Source organism: Amyelois transitella, chromosome 4 (assembly GCF_032362555.1).
Source record: "Amyelois transitella isolate CPQ chromosome 4, ilAmyTran1.1, whole genome shotgun sequence".
Lineage (NCBI taxonomy): Eukaryota > Metazoa > Arthropoda > Insecta > Lepidoptera > Pyralidae > Amyelois > Amyelois transitella.
The window spans coordinates 7,612,016-7,623,345 of record NC_083507.1 but is presented as its reverse complement, the minus strand read 5'-3'; the positions used below and the strand labels follow the sequence as shown (position 1 = coordinate 7,623,345).

At 35.4% G+C, this 11,330-nt stretch overlaps 1 protein-coding gene across 1 annotated transcript in view; it reads left to right on the top strand.

Annotated features, from left to right (window-relative positions):
• Positions 1–3,356: 3,356 nt before the first annotated feature.
• The window catches only part of LOC106136926 (cyclic nucleotide-gated cation channel alpha-3), a 91,701-nt gene continuing 83,727 nt past the window's right edge, over positions 3,357–11,330 (top strand). Inside the window, exon 1 of the mRNA XM_060954551.1 lies at positions 3,357–3,465. The gene's annotated coding sequence lies outside the window, so the exon portion shown is untranslated. The remainder of the gene's footprint in view (positions 3,466–11,330) is intronic.

Below are 11,330 nucleotides of genomic sequence, written 5' to 3'. Positions count from 1 at the left end.
GATGGAATTGAGATTCAAATAGTGACAGGTTGCTAGCCCATTGCCTGAAAAAGAATCTCAAGTTTAATTTACTTTATGAACTTGTAAATAAAAACAAGATAAATTTCTTCAGTCAGTTTCGTCATTTCATTATGATAAACCTATCATAAATATAGCTTTCACATAATGGTTGCACATATTTTCCAGTAAGTAAATGGCACCAAAAATATACTCCGCGTGTTATGACCCATTTGACTAAACATATTGTGCTATTATTACCTGTTTTATCTATCACATTTATGTTTTGGGGTATACGATATTACCTTCGCGGTTGGCTGGTTAACTTTATCAACACTTATAACTGTAGAATGGCTGATGTGCAGACTGATGATAGCACGTACATAAACGTTACTTGGATTATATAACTTTTGCATCGCCATAAAGAGGTACAATTAAAAACTAACGAGAAGACTGGCGATTATTTCCGCGGGTTTTTAAGGAAATCTTGTCAAACGTACTGACCAAAAAACCTGCATGCCAAATTTAAAACTTCCTACACCCGGTAGTATCGACTGTTCGTTTTCAGTCAGTCATGAGTCATTCAGTAACGGAAGAGATATATATATATATATTACCTATTGGACTTTTAATATTAAACTTCACAAACTTTATATTCCTTCATTTCTAATAATTGCATGTTCTTACGGTGTGAGAAAAATTGTGGAAACAGACTGTCTCAGATGGGCAAAGCAGCAACGAATGCAAGATTGATGAAACATACATTAAATTGAGACAAAGGACATTCCATCACCCTTCCAAAAACATGAATAAAATACACTGGAGTCCCGTTAAGTACTATCAGTAAACTACGCTACTAGTATTTTTTTTTGTCATTCGGAACAAATGTCGTTAGATACCTAACATTACAACACATAAAGTAAGCCAACGACTCCCCGAGGTCTCCCTTCTGACTCTATCATCCGGCCTAAGATGACCTCTTATCTCACAGGATAGTGGAAGCTGAAAAGATCTATCAATTTCCCGTCGAATTTTACTGAGTATTAAATAATATATAATACTAGCATACCTACTGTTGGTTTTTAAATTGAATTTCGTTTTGAGTTTTGCACGGAAATTATACTGAACAATTTTCTGTGAAGATTAAAAAATATTGTTTATTTTGTGTAAAGTCAAACCTTTAAAAAGGAAGTGGTTTTTAAGATAAATTTAAAAACCGCTTTGTGAAAATGACATGGAGTGTTCCAGACATTAATTAAGAGATTTTGATAAATAATAATTAAGAACAGTCTATTAAAATTCTATCTAATGGTTTCCGTTTCTAGATATATTGAAATTTTAAAAAATGCGAGCTTGAACATCATTCTAGAAATCAAAAATGTAAGTGAATGAAACAAATGGGATATTCTATACAAGATAATTTTGTGAAATTTATGAATGTGTTTCCAGTAGAATAAACTATAACCTGCAGTGGCTATACTTACACTTTTTCTGCTTTAGAAGACGACAAAAAGATCTTCTGACATCTAGTGAATTAAAACTCCAAGGGATCTGCTGTCACGCAAGCAGACCGTATAATCTTTTAGTTCCAATCAATTAGTTTAACTAGTCATGGATGTCGCAAAAGGCGACTAAGGAAAAGGCTAATTTACTTGGGATTCTTCTTTTGGTGATGGGCTAGCAACCCACTATTTGAATCTCAATTCCATCATTAAGCCGAATGTGGCCTTTCATTCTTTTTAAGACTGTTGGATCTGTCTATCCCGCAAGGGATATTAGAGATAATTACGATTGATACCTACATATGTATATATATTTAAGTAAACAACAACGATTCTATTTCAAAGTCTCAGAACGTCCTGTAGTTGCTTCCTAATGATACTCAAGTGCTACTTTGTATAGAACGTAAGACAAGGATATTGCGTTGTGCATTGTTGCATGATGTAAAGCAGTAAAGTTTACAATAAAGGTAAGTATCATAAAACATTCATGGAGATGAGGTTTTGAAATGGAATTACAAAGAAATGGATATAAAAAGCTTAGATTTTCTCTGCATAGAGTGCATTTATTTTAAATTGTTTGCTTTTTTCTAACATTTATGTTTTTTTTATAAGTAGGTAATAGGTTATGAACCATTTTAGCAATGGTCTATTATATTAACGACGACGCAGAGATTATATGATGTTGCCTTCACTCAATTTGAATAAGTCCACAATTTAAACATATACTTCTTGTTCAAATTGTGTTATCTCAGTGTCATGTTTAGCGATACAAGGATGCAAATACATTTTAGTACAAATTTATGAAAGCCGGTTTACGATAAAAATATTGTCATGATTTAATATCAGGGACTTTCCGTACTTTTCCGCGTGAAGTAATGTCGCCTTACGCGCCGTTGACTTTTATTGAAAGGGTTGGTATCTTTTAGCGATTGATTAAAATCTTTGATCTTTCGAAACGGAGTCGGCAAAATATTTTATTTCACTTGTATTTTTGTTCCTTTGAAGATTTCTGTGACTAAACAAATGTTATTTCAAGAAATGTTTTTGTGAAGACATGATGGATTACGATCTTTATAAGATGAAATACAATTGAAGTCGTACGAGTATAGGAACGTCAACTGATACTTGCTTGTCTAAAAATCTTAAACTTACAAGTTCTACACAAATATCGATTTTATATTTTTGCCCGATGAGCTAGCAACCGGTCACTATATTTAAATCTCAATTCTATCATCAAGCCACATAGCTGAACCTGGCCATTGGTCTTTTAGAGACTGTTGGCTCTGTCTACCCCGCAAGGGATATAGACGTTATTATTTTGGCCTTGCTCGCTTTGCATGTCTACTTAGAATATTTGATTAACATTTAAGGTTTAAATTTAAAGCATATATTAGGAACGTAACGATGATAGGTAGGTACCTAATTTATTTGTAATTTTAGACATAAGATAGTACCAATGAGTCGGTTAAAAATAAAACCATTGCTAGATAACCAAATTTTAAGGTTCGCTTGAAGTGCGGTGAGGAATCTCATGCAAGAATACATTGAATTTGATTCAGGCACTGCGCGCTTTTCCAAAAGGTGTTGGCGCTTCGTTCCAAATCGCTTTCTTGAATGCAAGATGAAAAGACGACAGCGGAAGGTGTGAATGGTATTACAGGTAAATTGTATTGTATGTATCGGGTACCTCTTCGAGTAAGGAATAAGGAAACGAATGTGAATTTCAGAAGGCGAATCTTGGTGAAAAATTCAACATACGAAGATGTCAATGTTATCGATCTGTATTTCGCCTTATAGAATATAAACAATCTTGTCGCATGTAATTGTAATGTATGTATTTGTATGATTGCAGGCGCGCTGGAGACGGGCGCGTTGGGCGGCGGCGGCGGCGGCGCGCTGGGCGCGCTGCGAACTGCCGGCTCGCCGCCCGCGCCCAGCCTCGGCGCCAGCCGGCACAGCCTCATTGGTAAGTGACGTTTATCTCGCTCTTTCTCTAATCGTTGCGTCGTAACGTTAATGTAATGAAAATTTTGTGTTGAAAATATTTATTTAAGCTAAGTTTTTTTTACCAAAGCTAATAAGGTACAATACAAATAAGTAGCTTGCGTGTTATACGTAGGTACATGTTTTCAAACTTTACATTTCATTATATTATTGCGATACCTATAAGTCATTTACATACAAAATATTTCATACAAAACGTTTCTTACACTTATGAAGGTAAAAGAAAATAGAAAAAATAGTTTTCGGCTATTTAATCAGGGAAGCTATTTTACTACACTTGGATCATACCACATTTAATGTTCTTTGTTTGAAAATGTTCGTTAAAAAATTCTTAAGATTCAAGAGTATTTTTCCCGAATAATGAGCCTCATTAGACGAATTTCTCTGAATCTAACGACTCTGCCCTCAGGCTATGTCATCATCCATTTACGTGATCATCCATTCTTGGGACAATGAAAAAATTTGTCGTAAAATAAAATAAAACGTAAAATTATTACGTTTCTGCAAAATGTTTTGATACAACTCTCGACTTTTCAGAACTGAAAACAGAAAATAATAAAGACAAATACCTGCAATATGTGTCTACGATTTTATTTTGTTTCTTTAACGGAAAATGTATTTTTTGTAAGTACCTTGTTTATTTTTAGTTTCAACTAAAAATACTTCTGATAATATTACTAAGAATCATTATTGTCTTTACCTAATATTTTGTTGGAACCAAGATTCCAGGCCATTACGGTACACTAGCTTTCGCTTTCCTACGCGAACCATTCCAATTTTTCGCGTTTCGTTGGAAACTCAAAAGCTGTTAGGTAGTACTTCTTCACAATCCATAAAAGGTTTCAGCACTATTGCAGTATTTTACAGCCTTGAGGTTTCTGGTCTGTCAGTCACTCCTCCCTTTTTATGATTTCGCATACCTTCTATCGATGAAGCTATTGACTACTAAAGTAGAGTAGTAAAAATATTCACAAAACATAATTTAATATTGAGATATTTCCTTCAAGAGCATTGGCACTCTGCTGGAGGACTGGGATCGCCAGTCGACGGTAATTTTATGTTAATTAGAGAATTTAATCACAGCTGCAAGTCTTGCTGTGGAAAGGTTGAAAGAGTTTACATAATTCACTTAATCCGTGACCTTTTGAAGCATTATGGGTACTTTGTATTTACGGCCTTATCTCTCCTCTAAGAATCTAGATGAGCTTTTTATAATTAACTTTAACTTGAACGTGGTAGAAATTGTAATCTATACAAATACTTGTAATATTATATTTGAAAGTCTATCCGTTATGCTTCACGGCTAAATCGGTGGATTGCTTTTCATAATCTCACACGGAAGTGAATCCCTTAGCCCCGGGCAATTATAAGTATAAATCTATACCTAAATGATACCCTGTTGTTGTAGTACTAATGTTGGATCTATGTACTTATATAAATTAATCATAATGTTACATGTTATTGATGTGTATTTATACTGAAAGGAATCGAAACCACGGCGCATCTCCTCGATTGCGCCGGTTTAATTTGGCGGCATAGTTTAATTAACAGGATTCCAAGTGTGTCCTGAGGAAATTGATGAGTTGTGTAGTGCGAGGGAGGGTGAGACTGCTGGTAGGGCGCGGGGGATTGAGGTTACTCGTAAATTTACGCTGCCTACCCCGCCTTGATTAATTTATTTTCGCAGAATCTCTCAACTCATCTGAAAACGTATAATAGAATAGGCCTTCCAAGGCCTTTGGCTTAGGGTTTTAGCTAGGGAAAATACAGATATTCCAATTATCTTCCGTGCCTACATATAAAGGTCTTGCGCTAGTAAGTGAATCAGAGACTGAAAGATAGCGCATAGAAAAATACTACTGGTTACAGGAAGATACATTTGCTATATGATATGTTTTGGGAGTGCCGTGTGGTTTCCGGCAATAATATTAAAAAAAATAGGATCACTGCATCTCATTTTCCACGGATTTCGTAAGAGGCGACTAAGGGATATACTTATAAACTTGGGGTTCTTATTTTAGGCGATGGGCTAGCAACCTGTCATTATTTGAATCTCAATTGTATCATAAAGCCAAACAGCTGAACGTGGCCTTTCAGTCTCTTCAAGACTGTTGGCTTTTTCTCCCCGCAAGGGATATAGACGTGACTATATGAATATAAAGAATATGTTCCTTAGGAAGTTAAGGTGAGTACGAGGATAGGCCATCCTGAAAGAAACGGCAAATAAACGAGATTATGTATTATCTGTATTTCTGTTAGTAACTTTATTATTATATTGTTGCTAAAAACACAGCGACTTGCCGCTTTTTACTGAATTATCAAGTTCCTTTATTGTTTGCCGGTTGACTGGAAGAGATCCCTTCACGGGATAAGTCCGCCATTGCAAGTGATTTGTTTCTTTAAAACTATGTACTATTTTCTTGTTACTATGTAAATTTCTATGTAATAAAGATATTACAAACAAAAAAAAAACAAATAATGTAATTGATATAGTATAGTAGACGAATGCAGTTTTCAGTTTCGAATAACAATTTCTCTGCCATCCACAGGTAAACATTAAACAACAACCCGATGACAATATGATTAAGTTTTCTTAACAAAACTGATTTCCGTAGCAATGTGTAGACCGTAGTCGATACTGAATTTACGAGTACTTATCCTGCGGTTTCAACTTTTATTAACCTCGTCAACAGTTCTACTTACAATCTATGACGACATTTTACTTGTGATAGTGTAAACCAATTAGTTGTTGTCAAACAAGATAAATGGAAATTTTATTAAATTCTGTTCTCGTATAACATAGGTAAGAAATAAGTTCTCCTGACTTGTGTTCGAGTTAAAGATTTCGTCGAATGTCTTACCGATTTTTGTATTGCAAATGAAACTTTTTGATACCTACTCATTATATATTCTTAGGTTAAGGCATATTCGTCTGCTATCATATTCTCACATACATGAGTTTCAAATCGCTGAAGAAATTGAGGTAAACAGAGCTAAGAACAACATCGATAGATAGGTTTACCTAAAAGTACATTTAGTGCACATACTTAAAAATCTAGAGATTTAAAAAGGCATACAATAAAAGACGGTGACAATTTAATACAATTTCGTGTCACATTCAAAACAAATAACGCTAAAACCTTTGATTTGTCTTCTCCCCCAAATCAAAAGATTTATTTAACCGATGATAATACATTGTTTGTGTTTCATATTTGAACGACTATTTGAACGCAAACAGGGTCGTACGTGAGGAGAGAGGAGCTTTATGTAAATACACCGACCTATAGATTGACGTATAGATTGCACTGCGATGACGCCTTTCGTGTTTTGTTTCTACACAAAACTAAAGTACAACCTTCCGGTTATACCTACGAGCCGAATCATGGGAGGAATGCGCTGCTCTCACGTTTGCTCTCTATTAACCACATAGAACCTGTAGTCTAATTTTAAATCTCGGTACCTGTAGTAGTTTGTTTACAAGTCAATGGCCTTTTTAAACAAACCCGTAAAACTTTTCAATAACATGAAGTTAACTGTTCTAAAATGTGTTGTAAACGCACAACATACATAGGTGCATGTCGTAGTTCAATTTGTCAAAAACGTTTATATCATTCATGAAATTCTATACATAGATAACACATAAATTTGTGCTAAAAATTACGGAAATTAATGTTGAAATTCCATGGCAAGATTAACTTCCGTAGGTGCTTAAGAAATTTCATAACACATTTCAATTTTTAATGTTTGCGGTCTGCGTTCTCGTTTATACAACGTTTTACATTCCGCGAGCAATCGCAAAGCTTTTATGTGGAATTGTGTTACCGAAACGAGATTACAGTAGTAATTTCCCGTCGCCGGGTAATTTGACAAGTCACGTTGTGATAACGATAAATAAATCGGAACTCCGCAGGCATTATCGAATTACTGCATAATGACAATTTAAAATGCCTATCGATAAATTTAAATTGTGAACGTCATCGAAACAAGAGCTTCAATTTGTGCAATGTTTAGCAAATTTCGGGGTGTAAGGCGCCAATAATTTTGTTTTCGATTATATTACAATGTTGCATTTCGTATTTTATTCATACTTTTAGATACTTAGTGGTGATTGCCTACAATCCTACATGTCATTTGCATCTCGTCTCGGGTTAATTGGTTTAAAATTTTTCTGTACGATTTTACACGTTATCATCGGGAAATGGTTAAAAATATTCTTAAAGTCAGTTAGCACACGTTGCACGTCTAATTAAATTGATCACTTAAGGGAAAGCGGTTCAAGAATATGTAGTCCTTTAACAGTGGTTTTGGCATGTGCATCAAGCATGCATAATGGATGCTTTCACGTGGAGAGGAAGTCTTATTGAGGCTTAGTGGGGTTCGCAACTTCGGGGATTAGATAGTCAGTAATTGAAAACTTGCCATGAACCTGTGTTTATAGTTAAACAGCGTCATTAGAGATGACGTCTTGGGAAATAACTTGTCGATATCAGTCCATAACTCTGTGTATTAAATTACTCATGGATGCGACATTAGTTACCTACGTGTCTAGTGATCCATAGCTTTAGTATTGAAAGTTATTATTTACAACGGTGGGGTCCAAAAAATATAGTTAAGATGCTTAGCTTGCATAGCATGGTGCTTCTTTATACTACGTGTAATGTTGGTCCCGATCAGTTATTAAAGAAAAAATGGTCCTAGTTTTCATAATTCAGCTGAAAGATTCTTTGGCTAAAACTAAGACTGTGTTAGGTTGACTTTTCTAGATTTCTGTTCATTCATGAAATTCAGCGTACATCGAATTCCGTTGCCAACGAAAATTTCTTTCATATTGTGGACATTTGTTCGCAAATGTGATAAGGATCGATTCTAGCGAGCGTGCTAGTGACGTGGCACGGGACGTGCCTGACGTACTGCGATGGAATCAGCATAATGGCACGCCGATACCAGCGCCGGCACGTGACGAAACGCTCCATGTCTCAATATGCGCTCGTTTGTCGTCAGCTCATCCAATTTCAGATATGTGGAGCTAGTCCTAGTGACGTCAATAGTTTCTTGTAAGATTTATGTCGTGGACCGTGTAACAGATTTTTAATATAATAATACATACATACATATGGTCAAGTCTATATCCCTTGCGGGGTAGACAGAGCCACCAGTCTTAAAAAGACTGAATGGCCACGTTCAGCTATTTGGCTTAATGATAGAATTGAGATTCAAATAGTGACAGGTTGCTAGCCCATTGCCTATTAAAGGATCTCAAGTTTGTAAGCCTATCCCTTAGTCGCCTTTTACGACATCCATGGGAAAGAGATGGAGTGGTCCTATTCTTTTTTGTATTGGTGCCGGGAACCACACGGCACATTAATATAATAATAAATGCTCGTATTGAATTTTGACATTTGTTTGTAATGTAAGCATTTACACCACGTTTTTACTACATTATGAAAAAATTCGCAAAAACTTACTCTTCAAGTGCACGCTTTTATTAACCTGGCGATCAGTACCAATGTTATGAGGTTGGCAAATATCAACATTTTAATTGGGAACTGCTACCCAGAAAAAATGTCATTCATACTTCTTCTTTCCTTATTTATATAAACTGGGTGACTAAATCATTAAACTTAAATTAAATTAAATCTGTGATCAACTAATTTATCTCCAACTACGTCAGTCACAAAAAGGAGTAATAACAGCATCAATAACTCACTACAGTACCGCTGCCCAATCAATTAGGCCCAAAGCTGAAAACATACAAGTTAAATGGATAAATTGTAGTTGGGATGCGTCAATGATTAATAGCGAATCGTGTCAGTAGGTTTCCACGCGTCCGAGCTGACCTGTCACGCAATGTCCCTCATTGTCACGTGTTGACCCACACTGTCACGCGTTGACACATCTGTCACCGCGATATCACCAAATTGAGGAAATGACACTTATATATGTCGATAATATCCCCCGCAGGGAAGACAGAGCCAACAGTCTCAAAAAGACTGAAAAGTCACATTCAGCTGTATGTTTTATGGAATTGAGATACAAATATGCAGTGGCAGGTTGTTAGCCCATCACCTGCAAGAGGAATACCAAGTCTATAAGCCTTTCCTTTAGTCGCCTTTTACGACATCCACGGGAAAGATATTGAGTAAGTAGCTCTATTGTAAATTGCCAGAAACCGCACTGCAATAATATAATAATGTGTTTGTAGGTATTAAAATTAATTATTAATTACTCAGTGAATAAAACTGAACATGTAGCATGTACTAAACAGAGCAGTATCCGATTTATTTTAATTTGTACCATTATTATTTTCCAACTAAAAACGAGCGAGTGCAGATTTTCTGTATTTTACCAAAAAAGGCAGATTTTTTTTATTCGTCATGCGCAATTAATTCTATTCGGCCCACTACAGTTTCAAATTCTATTGAATTCGTCGAAATCTAAATTTAAAGCTTCAATCATGGCTGGGCACGCTGATGTAGTATCGATTTGCGTTATATTTTTTCGATGCTAGCGTAATTCGATATTGCCGTCGTCCGCCTCGATGTGGCCCGTCGGAAATTTAATTGCTTTTAATAGCTAATACGAGTATGTATTACGTAACAGGAAAAAGCTCCAATGACTTTTTTAGGTATAAATCAGTTAAGAAAGGCAAATGAAAGATGTAGAGCGCAGTTGAGTAGATTATATCTATTATTTATTTCAAATTTATTGCTACTTATATTGGTTGTGATTGGAATTTAGGACTGGAAATAAAAAAAAAATGTTTATAAATCAAACGGTTGGGTTGGGTTTACGACGTGACGCCAACGTTCCGCGCTTCAATAAAACTGGTAACATATCCGCGCTATGATATACCGCGTCCGCATAATAGAACCGGGGTAAGAACGTAAAACTTTCATGGGAGTCACAGGAAAAGGGAGAACAGAAGTTTATATTTCAATTTTTCTTTCTCATCATGTTTTATGTTAATACTAGCATTGATAAGTGTAATTTCTAATCAATACTGCAACAGATTAATAATGATAACTTTTATTTCTTAACGCAGGCTTTCGCCCAATTTTTGCAATTCATCATCCGACTCATCCTGGGAAAATATCTAGTATTCAATACCATTCTAATGAATCTTACGAATGAATTCTAATTTTCATACGTATTTCTTGAGGTATCGTACAAGGCCATGGATTGAAATCATCACACATTCCAAGAAACAAAATTTAGGTTTAAAGAGTTATTCTGCAACCTTGGTTGCAAAGGTGAGAAGGGAGTTGCTTAGTGTTAGAACTTGTTTCAGGATTAAGTTATAGGTGTATCTCTATGACTTCATTCAATAATCTTGAAATGATCTCCTTTGGCCTTTCCGAGGGACGTAATTGGGCACTAATCAAATTGACTTACTACTCAACATCATTGATGATAACCTTCTGTGTATTATACTTACTTACGGCGGTTCCCCTTCAATATCCGGGTATATGAGTAACACAGTCGATAAACTGCCATTGCGCACGTAATTCATGGATTTAACAGGATTTTCAAAAACTTTTTACAAAAAATGTAATGTACCTACCTATGAAAAAGAATATATTAAAAGTATTTTTGTGAAGTTTAATGAAGGTTTTATTCATGTGAGAAGTATTGATTAAAAAGAGTACAATACAATACAGAACATGATATTTTAATTAAGTCTGTGTCAATATTGATAAGTAAAGTTGACCAACCTGCTTGAAGAGACAAACAAGAAAGTATCTTTATGCCCTGACGCGTATTACAAGAACTGTCTTACGAGTATTCAGAGCTGCTACTTAAATGTGACTCTTTGGTATTTGTTGGCTA